Source organism: Indicator indicator, chromosome 5, assembly GCF_027791375.1.
Source record: "Indicator indicator isolate 239-I01 chromosome 5, UM_Iind_1.1, whole genome shotgun sequence".
Taxonomy (NCBI): Eukaryota; Metazoa; Chordata; class Aves; order Piciformes; family Indicatoridae; genus Indicator; species Indicator indicator.
This window is the reverse complement of record NC_072014.1, coordinates 28,458,702-28,478,611: the sequence shown is the minus strand read 5'-3', so window position 1 is coordinate 28,478,611 and position 19,910 is coordinate 28,458,702.

The following is a 19,910-nucleotide window of genomic DNA, read 5'->3' as shown; positions in this document are numbered from 1 at the left end:
ATCCCATTATTTTTATTATTTGTGCTCAGTTATGTTGATGGAATATCTATCTGATCAGACATTGCTGTGGCAGCACAGCATTTATAGGTAATCTCATAACGAACAGTGACTTGAAGGGTAAATGGGGTTAATTTTCACTTAGTACAGTCATTTTTAAGGTGAAAGCAAGGGGGGAAAAAAGCACTATTTGCTATAGTGACTGTTGTTCAAGGGCCACATATTTCAGTCTCAAATTGTGATTGTATTTGTTTTGGGGTTTTTACTTTTTTTGTCACTGTGATACCACAGATATTTGCATTCCTGCTTGTGAGAATCAGTTTTTGATGGCTTTGTGCTGGCAATGTTATCAGGAAGGACTTTGAAACATGTTTTGACAATAGAGAAGGTCAAAGACTAAACATTTCCAAAAGTATTGCAGTAATTAGGGGACCCAGCTTCCTTCAGCCTTTAATTAAGAGCCTTAATTTTATCCTCAGGCTTTTGCCAAGATTAAATAAGAATTTGTGGTAGAGCAGAGACTTAAACCAGATCATCTGAACTCATCTGTGTCTCATGGGACTCGTGCTAAGTCTTTGGACCCTCTAAAGAATTAGGATTTCCATTACTGGAAGCATATCAAATAGCTGTTTTGGGGCAAAAACTCTTTTAAGTTAGATTGTGCTTTGAAATTAACTTTATAGCACTTTCTGTTCTATCAGGAACTTGTTTCATTCTGTTTCCTTACCCCTTGTGCTCCAGATCTATAAACAAACATGACCATGTTCAGCTTTACACTAACCATTTTATTAATAACACATCATTGACATTTCAGCTTGACAATATCACAGCTGACCTGGGATTGTACAGGTATAATTACCCTACCCTGGTGACAGCTGGTGGGATTTGCAGAGACCTTCAAATGGACTGGCAGGTCCAGACAGAAAGGATGTTGTAGGCGGAAGGGAGGAATGCTCAGCATCACTTTTTGGTGCACTTCACTGAAGCAACAGGTTAAGAAATCCCCCAGGTATATTTCTTTTTGTTAGATGGTGGATTTGAATTCAACTGAAGGAATCGTCTCTTATTTCACAGCACCTAAAATGTGATCCTTCTTTCTCAATATTAAGCAGAGGAGCAGATGGTCCTTAGAGTGGGACCCTGAAAGTGAGGTTTTTCTTACCAAGATCTTTTAATGTTAGGTAGACATGTTGCTAGAAGAGAAATGAAATGTAGTCAAGACAAGCAGCTGTAGTTTTTCACCTAATTCATAAACCTTCCATATCCACAGTCATTCCTGCTCCTGAAGTCAGGCTTCCATGTTGTTGGCAACTAGACCAGCTGCTGACATTTACAGAACAATGACGGTGATCATAAAATGGAAGGAATCACACATGATTTGAAGAAGAGGAATTTATAAGTGACTAGAATAAAAATTACATAAACCCTCCTTTTTCTTTGTTTTCCTTGTTGTTTTTGTCACATGCTAGTTTTAAAAGTGGTGAGATGCCTGAAATGCAAACCCAAGCAAATGCTAATTTTGCTGACTACAGTCATGTGTATTCTAGTAAATGATGGCCTGTGCAACTAACAATTGCTTCTACAGCTCCCAAATTGTGTTTATTTTTTAAACTTTAAAGCCTTTAGCTTATCCCCCACCTCCAATTTTCTTTTCTTCCGCTCTTGCAGAATAGCAAAGAGAGAAAAAGCATTTCAGAAAAATTTGACAAGAGCTAGCAAAAGGGAAAGGTAGAAAAATAAATAAAAGGAAGCAGAACGATAGCTGACAGCTCTCTGCTCCTGTAGGGAAACTTCACTTTTTATTAGGAAATGTATTCATGCACTTTATGATGAATTGAGCCAAGTACTGAATTAGTATCTGGGCAGGAAAAAAGAAGGTTACATATACAAGACATTCTGTTATTTCACAAGGAGAAAGGCAACAGTTAATGCAAGACTACTGGGTATTTCTAGTTGGGAATATTAGCACTATATAGACCTGCTGTAGTGAAGAGTCCTAATGACGCATGAAGCGCTCCAGCTTTAGGTCAGTTGGTGACAAAGCATTATAAAATTACTGCTTAGTGCTTTGCCATTTGATTAAAAATTAAACTCCTAGGTAAAGCAAATATGGGGAAATTCAAGGTGTCTTTAACAGGTGCATATTCAGACATTATCCGTGACACATATGCACTATAATGTACTGAGAAACTTGTAGTAGTGATGTACCTGACAATCAGAGTGCTTAAAAATCAGAACTGAAATGAAACAATAAGTTTGCACTATAACCCTCAAGGTTCTGATCAACGTGCTGAAAACTGCCTGCATTGACTGCTACCAGAGATCACACAGGCACAAAACTATTTTCCTAACAGACAGAGAAAGTTCATGGTCTTGGTTTCCTGACCAGAACTGTTCTGCCTGTTTACCTGCTGTGAGAAGGCTGATAGACAGATGAAGACTGGCCAATGACCACGGAGCCTGTGCCTCCTCCTCCTATCCCCATATGTGGCTAAATTTTGTCTGCAGACAGGTTCTCCAAGCAAATCTGGAAGCTGACTGCTCCATGGAAGGTACCCTGGAGAGCAGTAAAGCAGTAGCTGCTCATGGCAGAGAGCAGGTGTTCAGGCTACCTGGCCTTGGGGGTAAAACATGCCCTCACCATCCCCCAACATCCCTACCCATTTGGGCTGGTGGGTGTCCCAGAGAGCAGCAGCAGAGAGTGGTCCCAGAGTTTAACAAGTCAAAAAGCTATGAATGCTGCTAGTGAAAGAGAAGTACAAGGGGAGTGGGAAATAAGTCCCCAAAGCTGGTACTCACACACATCTATATAGCATTAGTTAACAACAGGCACTAAGGACGGCCACAGCCAGCTGCCTCAATAATAGGATGGTAGGAATGTTAAAGGCAATTACAATGCCCACTGCAGGCAGGCAGCACTGCATGCAGGTGATAATGCAAACTGAACAAAAGGAGAAACAGGAAATGAATTCTAAAACTGAAAGAAAGGCTCCATGAAAATGTAGGAAGATTATTACCTTCCTGCAAATACCAGAAGCTATTCACATCAAAATATGGTGGATGGCAAAGAAGATAATAGTAGTTAACTCAAGAACTATCTGATAAGTGATCTGTAATAAGATGTTGTTAGATGTCCCTGATATGCTGTGAATTATACACTGATAAAGGAGGGTGCTCCAAATGCTTTGTTGTAAAATTTACATTTTGTTTTACAATACCTACAAGCAAAAAAAGCATCCAAAACTCAAACAATGAGTATAAAAAGAAGAGGATAACTTCTTTATCCAGTGGCTTTGTAGCATTAAAAAAGTCTTGCAACTTTTAAACCAGTATGTCCATCTATTTAAAGCAACCTTTGAAAAATCTGTTTTAAAATGGTAGAACAGTAATACTATTTTCCCACTTCAATGACTCTCTGCAAAGAAACACAAAATCCTTCAAAATAATTTGCATCTCTTGTCTACTACCTGACTGTGCAGCAGGCAAGTAATCATTAGTTCTGTTGTACAAATAGTTGAACTGAGAAAAGCTTTAAGACTGGCAATTTCTCCAGTTGCTGAATATCTACAGTTATATTGGCTGGAAGGGCAAAAGAAGTCCTCAGGTTTTCTAAAAATTGTGCCTGCCAGGAATTAAGGCAGAAGCTCCAGTTTGCTGCTCTAACCTTTGGGTTTTCCCTTGCCACTGACTTCTTGGAGAAAAACACCATAAGGCCCAAGACCCTAAACAGGATTAGTTTGTGCTATCCTCTCCGTTTCAGATGCTGGCCTCACTCATGCTGCCTCTTCAGTATCTTCAGTAGATCTTAATAATCTTTTATTGACTTGTCAACGCATTTCCTGTCAAAAAATGTTGCATTGCTTCCTTCACACTCATTTGAAAAGAGCATTCTTACATTTTGTAAAATTAGTTCAAGGGGAAAAAAATTATTTTTAAATAGAAAACTGTCCTGTGTGAAACATCCTCTGGAGTCTATACTAATATCCATTTAAAACTTTCCAAACTCTGTGCGCTGATATTAAAAAAAAAAAAGTAAAAATAGAAATAAAATAAAAAATAAAAATAAAAATAGAAATAAAAATAAAATAAAAATAAAAATAAAAAATAAAAATATCAAATAAAAATAAAAATAAAAATAAGAGTGGTCTGAAGATAGTCTAGGTAAGACCTAGTGCAAACAGGGCTGTGTCAGCTCATGCCATCCCCTCTGATGAGAAATCTTGTAGCTATCTATATATGTATACACACAAGCACACATGCACAGAGGTTATTCAGGATAGCAAGAACTGTGATTCTTAATGGCAGTCAGTAGAGGACAAGAAGTGCTTTTGAAGCAGCTCTTCACTTTTTCATGTGTGGTCAAAATCAGAGCATTGAAAGCACTCACACAGACTGTTTTGAGGGTTTGGTTTCCAATTCTAGTATGTTTTCTACCTCTGGAAAAAAATACCCCCACTTTCTATAACAACTGCCATCACTTTTGTGTACTAAATCCCATCATCTAACGGTGCAAGAGCTAGTTCTTCCATTGCCTAGTCCAACAAAATAACTGCACAGGCAGTCAGAGAACCTGAAAACATTACGATCTCTGTTTCCAGCTCTACATCACAAATAGGTGACTGCTGGTGATGAGCTTTGATTTACTATAAAGAAATTAATGGATACATATATATATATTTAAGTTAGAAAATAAAAATCTTCTAAGGTCCTTTGCATAATATAAGCCACAGATTTTTGTGAAGTGACTCTTATGCCAAATTAGTAACTTGTAGCATCGAAACCCTCCCGTTAGAAAGGCACCAAATACTATCAGAAAATCCCAAGTACAGTTTTCTGTGTAGGTTGTTCCAGTGACTTACTCTAAAGCAGACTGAAATATTCTCTCTTCTGTTTCTGACAAATGTGTTTGCTTTACAGTTTTTGGCGGTTTTTTTTTGGTTTTTTTGTGTTTTTTTTTTTTTTTTTTTTTAAAGAGCTCTCACGAAGGCATGAATTTGCCTCATTTTATGGCTCTGTGAAAGTCTTGAAAGATGACCATCCAGACCCATTAAAAAGCTTAAACGGACACAGTGAATATGAGTTGTTTAGTTCTGTTGTGCTTAAAAAAATTCTTCAGATTTTTTGCTTGATAAGAGCATATTATTAAGAAAGTCTCTCTTCTTCCTTATTATACATCTGTTCTGGTCTATTGTGCATCTATTCTCTTGGTCTGACTTTGCTTTATGTATTTTTTTTTTCAATCACATTTATTTTCAACAGTATGACAAATGGCATCATGACATGGAGACAGAGACTTTAAGTACTTAAAGCTACATACACAAAAGGCTTCAGCAAGATGAGATTTGGCATGAAAAATGCTAACTTGTTCCCTACAGCCTTCTCCATCCTAACTGAAATCCATCCTAGCCCCATCAATTTCAAATGGTGTAGGTGTAACTCACGGCTGCGTGCTGAATCTGGAGTTAATTTTCTGGGAATGAAATATAGTTTATATATATCCAGGACATATGATCTGAAACTCATTAGTTAGATCTTGTGTCAAAAGTGATGAAAGAGAAAATAAGGTGGAGGAGGGATACAGTGTAGACTTGGTTGCCCTGAAGTCTACGCTAACTTTTGAGTCTACACTAAATGAATGAGGAAAGCTCAAGACGTGTTTGGTTCTGAGATTCTGTATCTTCAGTGCACACTGACAGTTGCAGCCCTTCTATAAAGTGTATTGCTGCACACTGAGCTAATGCAGAGCTGGGTATATGCTATGGACTGCGCTTTATGCTTTGCTCTAATGTCCTACTGTATCCAGATAACATGAAGGACAGCTTACAAAGGAACTGAGCATCCTCAGGCTCCTCCCTGCCAAAAGCTTATCTCAAGTCTGTCCCTAAGGAGTGGTGAGTTTAGGGGGAGGCAAGAGGCTTCTCATCCTAACAGACAGGCTAGGTGTGATGGGGAAAGTAACCTTCACAACCTCTCCAGTAGCTAAGAAATCCTGTAGATGATTTTTTGCTTTGGTCATGTTAAGCTACCTTGTGCTATTTAACTCGAACACAGCCAGAGACCTGCCTTTGCATCTTCAAAGCACTGTGCAAGCATTATGTAATTAATTCTCACAAAAGTCTTATGAGGGTGATGGATTGTATATGAATTGTTCCCTACTCATCATAAAAGAGAGGAGGCTTTAAAGAACTAATGTCTTGTACCTATTCATCTTTCTGTGTGAAACGTTTATTATCAGTGTAGGATCTGTACCACTGCATTGCCAAAAAAATCCAGCCAAGATCTGTGTCTTGCTGTGCAAAACACGGCCTTGTGTGGCAGATTTTGTCAGCTTCTCTAAAAAGAGCTTGTAGCTTACATAGAGAATTGGGATGAGGAGAGACAGAAAGCAAAGAAGTTGATATGCCTGAAGTAACATAGCTGGCTACCAGGAGGGCCATGGGCTACCTACCACAGAAATTGCTTTACCATGAGCCTCTTCCAGGCTAGTTACTTTCTAATATATGGTTGCTGATAACATACAACAAGGACATCAACAGCAGCCCCAGTTTGCACCCTGGGAAAGCTAGACTTTTCCTCCATTATTAACATGATACCCTGAGATATATCCTGCGGTCATTAAACGGTAGTAGAATTAACTCCTATATCATACTTGATAAGAGGCAATAAGCATTTTAAATATTAAACAGCAAAATATTAAAAAAAAAAAAGTAAAACTAAAACCAACCCAAACCCCACAAAAAATAGGAAAAGACAAAAAAAAAAAGTTTTTTTGCATATTGTGGCTTTTTTGTTTCCCCCAGATTGCAATTAATTGTTTTCTGCAGAGTCATATATATCTAATTTCAATGGATAACAGACTATTGTTAAAATCTTTAATAATCCCTCAGAGGAACCCTGCTCAAGCTTCATTTAGTGTTTTTTGGTTTTCTATTACTGGTTCATCCTACGTACTATCACAGCACATATCATGTCTGCAATTTCAAGCCTTATTAAAATAATCATTTTTATCCAGAACACAGTTGTTACTTACCACTGGAAATACATTATTAGCTCATCCTAACTAAATTGCTCATTCCCTCCCAGTAGAAGTTAGATGCCTGTCAACATTTCAATATTACCTCTAACATTTTGAGACTCTGTAATTACAGAGAATTTTGGTGGTGGTTTGTTTAAGGAATAATAGATGGGAAATTCTGTCTTGTCTTTTCCATGTGGGATACGAAGTCCACAAAGGAAGTGGAAAATATATGCCAGGAAAAGAGGTATATTTCACATTCTAATTTATCCAGCACAAATATCTTTTCTTTTGTGAGATAGAAATGTAGACAAGGTCCTCATATTAATTAGCTTAATTCAGTGGAATTACAGTGGTTCTCAGATCTTTGAAAAAGGTGATGCAAAAAATCCTTTTGCCCCTGTATTAATAAACAAAGGTATGCCAATTTAATGTGGTCAGAAATGTTACTCCACAACAGACTACAAACTGATTCAGGAAATACATTTAATATTAAAGTGAGGGAAAAAACCAAAAGGGTTCCAGCAGAAGATCCATGGTGTTTGAGGAGGTATTTCTCGAGGTCAGGATTAAACTAAAAAAAGTCATAAAGAAGTGGCAGTCCAGTCTGAACTCTATGATGGCTGAATTTAACAAGGCTTTCCTCTAAGGCTACTCTTAATGGTTTATTTTGTTTTATTTCTATTTTACTTGTTTTCCCTATTTTTCTCTTTTATTATTTTTGTCTGGCTATACTTTTTCACTCAGTGGTATTTGCTCTAGGAAAGTATCACTCTGTAGTATGGGTTTCTTTCCCATTTGCTGTAATTTGTTCCTCCATTTGGTTTCTGCACAAATGTGACTCCTATGACTTCCTGAAAAGCTGCCAGAGGAAGCTTAAGATGGCAAGATATGAGATGTGCTGTTTAGTCACAGCCATTTAATACACAGATGCAGCAGGGTCTGTGCACCAGGGTAATGCATTCCACAGCAGTATGAGACATCTGCATGGGGCACACCACTTGTGCAAGCCTCATACCCTTCTGGTGACTTAATAGCTGGCCAAACAGGAAACCTATAATGTTTAAAATAACACTAGGTGCTCAAACTTAGCAACTGAGTCCCACCCAAAAAGCCTTTATGAGATGGAAAAAACTCAGTTCATCAAACACAAAAGAGTGATAGCAAATACTCTCAGCAAATAGCAAATACTTTTCAACATATATACAGATGAAATATGAAAGCACTAGGACAGATGAATCTAATCTGTGGTTGCTTCACTGTCATAAAACAGCCATAGATCAAGAAGACGAGGTTGTAGGGAAATCTTGCATAGAAAAGTTTGAGCATTTTAGCCATTGCCTTCAGCCCTGCAGCTTTCTATCAGCAATATTTTCTCCACGCAGCAAGATACATAGCCTGCCCTCCATTTTTTAAATCAAGGGCACACAGTGACAGGTGAAGATAGGTTTGTAAAGATAGCAATAACAAAACAACATGTAAAGCAATGAAAAAGAGTGAGTAGGAAAATTATCCATAGAGGAATAGAAGTGTTTCTCCCAAACAGGAGAACAGGAAGCCAAGCTAAAGATAGCAGAGTTCTCACAGGAGCTCTCTAAGCCTGGAGGAGCACTAACAAAAAAGACAGAAAGCAGAGATAGAAATAGTGCAGAAAGTATAATAGACTTTATGGAAAGAAAGAAAAAAAGAAGCAGTTAAAGGGAAAATAGGTTTCAATCAGAAAAACAAACACAACAACAAGCAAGTAAACAAACAAAAATGACACATACACAAAACCAAACCTACAACCCCCTCCCCCAAAACTATATCATATAATTGATGATATTAGGAACCTTACGAGAGTAAAACAGATCATGAGGAAGGGCATAATTTGATAGCACATGACCTGATAGGCTCATAAATTACCTGAGAAGAAAAAATGGTGTTGATAGAGCGGTGACAAGAAAGTGAGTGAGGAAGAAAGTAGTGAAAAGGATTGACACAGGAAAGAATGGGGGGAGAAAAGCTAGTTCAGCCATTTTCTGTCTAGACAGAAGGACAGCAATAACTTGCAGCAAGACACTACACCTCCCTGGGATGCAGTTTCTGTGGCTGCATACTTTCACAATTCCAATCTCAGTCATGACTTCTTTACAAGTGGGAAAATGGCATGGAAGGAAGGCTCTTTACTGCTCCACGCTTCCTGTGCGCCTCAGAAAAAAGCACCATACTGACATGGACAAAGTAGCATTCAAAGTATATAATAAACAGGACTATAACCTGCCACTGAGATGCCTGCCTACCTTACCACCCACATGAAGAACGTATGTGCCATTTGAAATGAAATTCTGCTGGTAATTGCAACTTCTCTTCCAACAGACAAAGAATGTATCTGTTTGGTGATTAAATGGCTTTTTAAGAAACTCAACAAAGACTTTGTTTATTTTAAATATTTGAACAGTATGGTCCCTAAGAACCAAAAATACTCCCTCCTTCCTGAAAAAGAGCTATCCCAGCATGGCACGGTGACAGAAACGACAGAACAGCAAAACATCGTGTCAGGATGGAAGGTTTCAAAAGGAAAAACATAAAGGTGCCTCCAGGTTTATCCAAGTCTATTTTTTCCTTTGAGAATTGTAATTACTCAACAGTACAAGATTTCTTCTTGAAAGTCTGCAGGGGGGTTAAGGCTTTTTTTTCCCTTCCCCTTCTTGACAGCACCTCCTGCTGACATCAGGCCGACAGTCATTACACCTTCCTAGTAATGTCAATGAAAAGCTTACCAGATATGTTTTTTGCATTGTATAACTCATCTGGACTCGAACAGAGAAATCCACAGCCAGAAGAAAGCTCAAGGACTTCAAAATGATTATGCAATCTTCTGCTCCATTAAAATAACTGTTTATCTTCAGAAAAGTATATAATAGAGAAGGAAAGCAGTAATTTAGTCATTCATTAGAGTCAAAGAGTAGGGAGCTTGTGGCCAGGTGGTGATCTTTCTTGCATTCAGAGTATTCTGGAATTATGGGATATTTGTTGTCTGTCATCTTGGTGTAAGAAAATTGGACTCCATACTTGGGTGAAAAAGAAGCTTACTAAACAAGCCATAAAGAAAAAGCCATTAAAAGAAATTATTTTTAATGTCTTCAGTGGGGTTTAGTTCAAGCTCTTTCAGATCCTTCTGACACGTAAGGAATCCGGTGTTCAGCACTTACTGAGGATGTTGCATAATGCTCTCTCACCCTAAGCCTCTTGAGGTCAAAAAGACAAAACTTAATTTTTAAGTGTCTTTTTCACCTTTGCTTCATGGCTTAACCTCAGAGATATGGATTATGCAGTGTAGTAAAGGTGAGATCTCTAAGAAATATCGGGCTAGGAATCACTTTTTGATTTCAAATGTTGCTGTTCCTGTAGAATAAAATATAGAGAGACATGTGTGTATACAGCACTATGTTCCTAACAGGATTATTCCCAGTAAACAGACTATCATCTACACTTTAAGAAGAGCTTATGAAGGGGGAAGAAAAAAATCAAGGAAAAACACCTGTGAAGATTAGCAAAGAATTTAAAAAATCCATTTGCTATATCTCATCTTCATTCACTGTTATCTTCTCTTGTATCAGTGTGAAACAAGCTAACACAAGATCCCCAGAGCAAAAATCTCCTGATCTATCAAGGTAGCTTAAGATTATATAAACCCTTTAAAATGTAGATTCTGCATTTTATTTTTGCACCATATAACATCCAGCTAATGTGAGTCAGCATTAAAGTTAGGTGGAGCTATGTACGGTTCTGTTGGGGGATGCTCTAACACAAAGTTTAAGAAGTAGTTTTCAAAATCACAGTTCCCAAGGGCAAGAAGATATATTCAACAGGTTTGAGAACTGAATAATTCTCAGAGAGGAGCACTTCTGGAAATTTGGAAATCTCAGGTGCCAGAAGCATAAACTAGCCATGGCATATCACCTAATAAGCCCATCATCACAGATGAGCTTCATTTCCATCACTGCTGAGATAATAGAGAAGAAATTCACCTAGATATACCCAGATATCTTTTTCTTTAAGCACCCTTTTTTCTCCTCACACTGCCAATAACTTAATTCTTAAACCCCACATTATTTAATTCAGAACCAAAATTATTGTTAAGTGGTCCATTCTTTAAATTAAAAAGATTCAAAAATTTCAAAGCTGAAACCACTAGGTTGTAGTTTTGCTAAAATCACTGGCATGAATTGGTATCAGTTTTGGTGAGATGTCAATAATGCAATCATCTCAAATATGTCAGCAGACAACTGCATCCAGTTAATCAAATGCAAGTATTAGCAACGATAGTCCACAGAGTGAAGCTCCAGTAACATGTCTTTGTGATAAACAAATTAACCCTCCATCCTCCTAAGCTCTTTGTGACTCTTAGTTCTTTTCCTTGTTGGGACTTTTACACACTTGTGTGCAGATTGCTATAACTATCTCTGTAATGGTTGTCCTGTGGTAGTACTGTGCATGCATCTACAGACTTCATAGCAGGATCAGGACTACAGAGCATGTACATATAAATGGGGGGGGGGGGGAAAGGCTATTTCTAAAAGGATTATGATCTAAACACAAAAGTAGATACAAAAAGAAGGAAAGTGGTGAATAAAAATTACAGCTGGTTTTAGTTGCTTCACAGCCATTATCAAGGAGAACCTGATGAACAGAACAGATTATGTTGATCTCTGACAGAGCTTCCCTAGCTTTGCAATGTTAAGGATATTTATACTGGGGAATAACTCCACCTTTATCACATATTCATATATCCTTGTCTGACAACCTTTTGAAGCTTTATTAATCAGTGTTTCATGGAAACAGTTAAAAGCAGTGAAGCTGGAATTATGTGATCGTTGTCATAAAATGAACAGTATATTGCATCTTGTTTATCCATCTGTTACAATTGCACTATGAGAATTTAGTTGCTTATAATAAGTGCAATGACATAAGTGGTACTAACACATGTAGAGGGTACATGTCAATACATACTGCTAATTTCCACTTTTTTTTTTTTTTGCTCATACTAGACAATGCTAAAGGTTTCTACAGGGCACATCTGAGTGCCTGTGGCCTTCCTGCCACTGCTGAAATTCTCTGCTGCCTGGATCTGCCTGCAATGAGCATCTTAACCCCTAAAATGGAGAGACATAGTCAAGTAAGGTGTTTATGCTATACTTTCCTGCCTCTTTGGAAAATATTTGAGACCTATGCTGTTGTCACAGGTGACTATCATCCTCTTGAGTTGTTACATTTATGAAACTGAACTGCAATCTGAAGGGGAGATAATAGAGGAGATAGATTACAATTAAGAAAGCAAAGATATCTTGGGCTAATGTCCTGGTCCTACCACACTTTCTCTGTGGCTTAAACCTATTTTTTGAATCTGGATACATCTCTTCAAGCTTTGAAAATGAGCCTGAACCCAGTCTCAACCTTAAACTCACTTCATGTTAAAACTGTGCAGATGACAGTTTATAAAGTCTACAGGTTTGGTGAGTTCCATGCCCTGGTTCACCCTTCTGTCTTCCTCCCTGCACACAGCCAAGAAGGCCTCCTTTCAAAGAGCTCAATGAAATCTCTGTGGTTCTGTTTCACATTTTCTGCCTGAATCTCAACTGATTCAACCCACACCTAAGAAATGAACAGAAAGTTTGACTGACTGGGATTTTTCCCCCTTCATGGGAACCTAGAGGGATTTGTTTGCTCTAGCGTAAATCCTGAGCATAAAAACTTTCACAGCAAGTTTGATTTTTTCCCCTTAGCCTGAAATTCGAAACATCATCCAAGTACAGATAATCTTCCCTAGAACAAGCAAAAGGAAACCCCTGAGAGTCGGAAAAAATGTGCATTGAGTAGGATATTTTATTTTGGCTTAATTTTGGTAGTTGTTGCTCAATATCACTAATGATTTTTTTTTAAACTAATGCAAAATAGATTGATTGCCAAAGAACCCCTGAATATCCACCCCTCTACATAACTACATTATGCTAATATTAACACGTTGTCAGCAGATTTTTACTGAGTAGCAGGGATTCATTAACCCTAGTGTAATCTGCAATCCAGACTGCAGAGAGCATAAGCTTCCTATGCCTCAAACTGGCTCAAGTCAGAAGTAAGCTGAGTGTCTGTAACTCAGGCCTACACACTACAGTGTAATGAGCTATTCCTCACAGAGTTAAAATCACTTTGCTTTGAAAAGACAGTGGTAGGTCTACATGAAATTATTTTGTTCTGAGGCAAATGCATCCACTTTCGAGGGGAAATAAACATTTTAAGTCATTAAGTCTCAAATAAATGGATCTCCTAGTGAGGGGTGAGTTTGCTTTGTTTGATTTCTCATTTTACACATACTTCTCTGTGTGTATGTTTGCCTGCAAGTACATATGTATGTATACATGCACACATAGAATCATAGAATTGTTTAGGCTGAATAAACCTTTGAGATCATCTGACCCAACCATTAACCTAACACTACCAGATCTGCTGCCTAGCCATGTCTTTTAGAACCACGTCTACATGTTTTTTAAAAACCTCCAGGGATGAGGATTCAGCCATTTCCCTGGGCAGCCTATCCTAGGGCTTGACAAACCTTTCAGGAAAGAAATCATTCCTTCTTGGATACCTGAGCACACTGCTGGTCTCTCAGCCAATACCCCCAAGTTCTTTTCTGCCGGGCAGCTTTCCCCACTCATCCCCAAGCCTTGCAGGGGGCTGTTGTGACCCAAGTGCAGAACCCAGCATTTGGCCTAGTTGAATCTCTCATACAACTGTCTTCAGCCAGCCCATCAATCCCGCTTATGCAGATCCCTCTGTTGAGCCCACCTACCCTCAAACAGATCAGCACTCCTATATACATATGTCTATATAGGAAACATAACATATATATAGGAATTTTTGTGGTTTAATCCAGAATAACCTCCAGCCCAGCCCTCAGCAAGGACTTTGTCCAGAAGCAGCTGAGTGATACTGTGATTAAAGAACCTCTATTAATTCCTTTTTCTCTTCCATTCCTTCAATGTCTATATCGAGGAATCTGACAGCATGAGCCTCAGAAAGGCAGGCTTTTGTGAAAAACATGGGCCAAAGACTCTGAATCTCCTGTGCCTATGCTAGAGATGGGAGCAACACAGGAGTGCTCAAGAGCTGCTCATTCCTGTGGGATTCAACCTGGAAATCCTGGTGGCTTCTGAGAGAAGGTACATTCATTTCTTCCTCTTTTTTTTCAGGGAAATATCAATTACAGTCTCACCTTCCATTATTTTCAGTTGCTTCTTTCTACATTGTAATTGCAACAAGGTTAAAAACGACCTAATGGTTGCATTAGTTTCCACACAACTTTCCTCTTTCCACTCCTCTCTGACCTCTATCCATAGCAGAGACTAGTGAAGGACAGGAAGAAAAGGAAAAAGAATGCCTGAATATAGGTTGTCATACCCAGGCCAGCTGTTGCTAATAATAATTTTCTGAGTGCTAGCACTGAATGAGCCATTTGTCACGAATGATTTATTTAATGAAATTAGGTTTCTTTTTCACTCCTTGCAAACTTTCCCTGCAAAATGAAGGAGACATTCTAGTTGTTCATTATGTATATAGACCCAGGTGATTGTTTCTCTCCTCAAGCATGAGACTATGGATTAGTGGCACACTGAGATCCAAGTGTTCAACGGAGACTAATGATTCTGGATGCTTCTCTTTTCACCTGTCCTGCTTGGACAGGCAGATCATGGCACTGCTGTTCAGCAGGTAAAAGCCCAAATGATTCTGAAAAATTGTCCCTTAAGGGATACCTTGGTAGTTCATGCAAAATCACTAATTGCTTCTGAAAATCTATCCCAGTTTCTATTCATTATATGTCATTGCATCAGTGGCATTGCAAATATTATAAATCTATGACTGAGTGACTGAATCTCTGCAAAATGGAGCCTTGTTAGCTACTAATGAATGACAAAGCTGCCTTCTTGATGTATGGAAAGAGGCATTCAAACAGATAACATTGTCTCTCTTCTGACTATGTGGTCTGAAGTGGAACGTCTATTAAATGGAGTTTTGCTAAAATGTCTCCCCATCTTCTGTCCCTTGTTCTTTGTTTTTGTTTGCTTTGGGGGTTTTATTTATTTGGTTGGTTGTTTTTCTTTAGTTTGCCTTGAAGTTTCTAAATAACGTAAGGCAGCCTCTAGGCTTTGACCTCATCTAGGACTCACAGTCCTTATTACAGTATCTTCCCATTAGTTAGTCAGCTGTACCCCAAGAATTACAATCTATCCTGTGACACCTAACTGTCCAGGGACCTTTTAGGGGTTTCTTCATTCCAATTGGTGTGGCTTCAAAACAGGGTAAAAAAATTGCATTACTTTGCATATGAGTTCTCTCTTCAGGACAGAGTATTGGAATGGGTTTTGCATTTATGCCAACATCCTCTGAAGTCTATCCTTCCTTTGGACGCTGTTTGACAGCTGCTTCAGAGACAATAAATGTGACAGGATTATACTGCATTTTAGTTAAGATACAGTATCGGTCAGGGACAATTGGGGCTGGCCCAGCTGGAGCTGATCACTGTGTTTGGTGGGTAACTAGCACAGAGAACAGACCAATGGGCAGTGTCTTCTATGACCTGTGACCTATTTACTGTCTGTTGAAGTCCCTAGGTAATTCGTAGCCATAGCTTTTTGTACTATTATTTAATCAGATTATTAATGTTTTAAATCCAGTAGCTGTATCTGGCTGTGATTGACACAAGCATCTTCATAGGCAGACAAGATAACATAATTAAAGCCATACTACCAGCAGACAGTGGTAAAATAATATAGGGAAAGGCAATGGAGAGGAAGAGGTGATTTTAGTTTTTTGTCTTCCAATAATCACTGCACAGCTTGACATCTGATTTCTTTTACCCTAATCTCAGCATGCATCTCAAAAATGCTACTGGCCATCAGATTATCCCAGCAGATCATTAAATTTTCTTATCCTCTGGACTTATGTATGCTGTGGAACTATCCAAGGATAATGAGCAGCCTGCTGTTGCACTCACCTGGTTGGGGTCGATGTGTTTTATGAAGGCTCCCCACATATTCTCTTTAATGAATTATTTTTTTCTTTTTATAGGGGAGAACTCTAAGTGGAACCAAAAAAAATGACCTTTAAGGTTTTTTTGACAGGATTTTTAGATTTTTTGATGAAAAACACAACATTCTTCAGAAAAAAATTCCTAGTTATCAACAGGAAACAGCAGTATATGATCCAAAAGTCATGTACAATAAAGTTTGTGACAGTATGTGCTCTTCAAAATTCATACACATAATACTATTCTCCTTCCCTGAAGGATATGTGCTTGGGGTAAGACATAAAACTTCCAGCTGTAACTGACTAAACAGCTGGATTGATCGAATTCAAGTTTCTAGTGACAAACTCAACATGGGTTACAGCAGTACTAATGTTCTTTACTGAATCTAGGAAAGAAAACAAGTTTATCTTATCACAGATAAACTTACCTTCTCATATGAAAATTTAAATAAAAAACCTTTCTCCCTCAAAAATACATACTCTTTTTCTTACTGGTGGCAGCCAGCTTTACCTGCTTTTCTTCAAGCGTTCATGACATTCATTTGTTCTTCTCTTCATATTCTACCACCTAATGCCCAGAAATGGTTCTTTCTGCTCAAATATCAAGGCTCCAGACCAGCAGAACAAACATGGCTAGGACATTGGGGTTGACAACATAAATGCTTACTTTCAGTGATTCATTGCTTTCACCGTAAAGCCCCTAAGATTGTGATGGGAACAACTACTGGTGTAATGCTGCTGCTCCTCCTCCTCTCCCCATCACACAGGTCATCGGCTGCTTGTCTTAAGCAACATGCACATGGACACTCAGCTGCTGCCAGGCAGGAGGGGAACAATGCTCATGTTAAGCTTTCTCACCTGGAAGCAATGTAGCCTTTTCTTTACAATCTCAGATGACCTACGATGCCTCTGAAATTTTAAGTGCATTCATAGAATCACCATGACTGCAGACTCTGACCATGTGCCAGACATGGGGATATTTCTCCTCCTGTCCTCTGTATGAGATGAGGTAGTGTGTGCTCCTCCTGTTTAACAATCAGGAAGTGAACATTGAGTTACTAGCAAAAGGTGATATACGAAATGTGACAAAGAAGATGCAGCAATTGAAAGAAAAGATCTCAGGGACTTCACTGTTAAGGTCAGCTTTGCTTTCATTGAGGAGTAAAAAACGTGACCCAGTGAAGGGGTGAATTAGAAAGGAGTTATCACTGAGTTAGAAAGGAATAATACGTGTAACAAAGCCTTCACTCATTGCCAAGGCAGTGCTTCAGTGGCAACCATCACAATAATTTTGAACAAAGTCCAGATATACTAAAGTTAGATCAAAAACGTTTTCCCAAAACTCAAGGAGCGCAGACCCATGGCTGAGGATAAGCCACATTTTTTGTCTGGACGGCTTTAATAGTGATTAATAAATTCAGTCTAATAAAATCCTTGCTGGCAAAGAGCCCTTGAACATGACATTATTTACATAATTTCCTGCAACAAACAGCTGCATAGCCCTCCACTTTGGTCATAACTTCTCAGTTGTAGTGCTCCTGCACCCAAACATTCACAAATCTTAGGGCACCTGCCAGGGAATTATGATACAAAGGATCTTATGGAAGAGGTATGTCTCATAAGTGTGATTTGAAAACCAGATGTGTCATTGAGACCCATATCCTGCAGTCAAATCCATACAGGTAACCACTGGGATGCATTGAGGATTAGGGTCATATTTACTGGTGACTTTTAATTAGTCTGCATAGCTCATTTCCACATCTACTTTCCTATAAAGAAACCAGATAATTAGTTCAGTGAGTCTGTTAAAAAGCATGCCATTGTGCCAGATAGTTTAAAGAGGCACTGAAAATGTTTGAAACACAGTCCTTTTTAGTTATTTTTTTAAAAGGAGAACACACACCAACAACAACAACAAAAAAAAAAAAACAAAAACAAAAACAAAAAGAAACCCCAACAAAAACCCCAGCCATATTTAATCTCCTTCTTCTGAATTCTTCCGCTAATTTCAGAATATATAGTTGCAAAGTTCTGACTGTGTCAAAGACTTGGGTGTCTCCAGAGCAAATCCACACTGGCTTTAAACTTTCTGATATATTCTACTGTGTAGTTTTACTCAACTAGTAGCTCTGGAAACTGCTATCACTTCTAAAGCCTGATTATTCACCTGAAAAAGTCAAGTTAATAACACAGATTTCCCAGCTACTGGCCTAATGCAGCAAAGCAATACAGTGCTTAGTTTCTGGACCAGAGTCTTATATATGGTCTGTATGGAGAAAATGAGATGTTTCTGACTAGGAACAGAAAACATGAAGGTGAGACCCTCTCTCTTTCCATCCATTGAGGGAAATGAACAGAACTCATTGCCTACAAAGTAAGCCTGCTCAGAGAGGATGGCATCTGTGCCCTTGCACAAACATCTCCTAGGTGATTACCTGAACATTTCTTTTGGGGCCTTTGGAAGAGAAAGCAGAGACCTCATGCAATTCTGTTAGCCTTCAACTGAGTCTGATCCCCGGTTTCTGAAATCTCACTGGGCTCAGATGTTAAGAGAAGAACAGAGCAACTGGGTCAAGTCTTTACATGAGCAAAGATGAAACCTTGGTTTGTGCAGATCTATTTAAAGCCAAAAATGAAAGATTTGGAGACCTCATTAGGCTTATAAGTTCCTCCTAAGTCTTGGTTTCCTCTGTCTAAATCCTTTATTGACTCTGATTGAAAGCCTCAATGGCAGGCAGCTATCCTTCCTGTTTAACCTTGTGTCACTTGTGTCACTTGTAACAACAGAAGGTGAAATAATTTGGTCATTTTTTAAACATGGACTTTTGCTTTGCAAGCTGACTGCTCCTTTTAAAGCTAAGATTTCCCACTGACAACTCTCTGTGACAGAGTGCCTGATAGCTATGCATGATGCCTTTCCTCCACTCTCCTTACTTTTTAATATCAGGCTTAAAGCATGCCAGCAATTTAAACCTCCGCTCTCTACTGGCAAGTTGAGATGGCTTTGGTGAGCACTCTGTATCTTCTGATGATCCCTTTCCAGTGTGAGGGATTATGGCTGAGGACCAGTGACTTTCCCCTCACAAAGACTTTAATGGTCCAAAGACACTCTCCTTGCAGATTACAGCAGAATCACTAATGCAATTTTGACCTGACTTTGATGTAGCACTCTATTGATGTGGGGTGACACCGCAGCAAAGCAACAAGGTTAGATCTCAGCGGTGATGAAGCTGGAGTTCCTGGGAGGACGTTTGCCTCCCATGAGTGCAGGCGTGCAGGAAGGCGGCTGAGCTCGACGCAAGGTGCCAGCTCTGAGTGCTCCAGCTGCCTGCGCGCAGACCGCAGAGGGAAGGCACGATGCTTTTTAATCTCTGCTTTCCTGTACCTCTCCCGGCCCGTTCAGGTGCTGAGCAGTGGGGTAATCAATTCATCAGCTGGGAGTGGGTTGCAGCCCTTGGGTGCAGGTCTGCCCTGGTTCACAACCCCAGGGGCCTCTTTCCTTTTGGGACGGGGGACAGTAACGAGAGCCCTGCTGGGAGGGACCCTCGGGGCTGCTCCAGGAGGGCTAGGCAGAGAGGCTCTGAACCAGCCGCGACGGGAGAGCGGATCAAACATCAGCTCCATCTCCTCTTCCCAGGGGCGAGGCTGAGCTCCTCGGGCTGTGTCAGCACTACATATGCCAGGATATACATGTATTTCATATAGCAGTATAAAACACACGTATTTGTAAGCAAACAACTGACCCGGGGGCTCTTTAAAATGTTTCAGAGCCACACAGTACCAAAAGGAGTTTAAAAAAAAAAAAAAAAAAAAAAGGAAAAAGAAAAGGGAA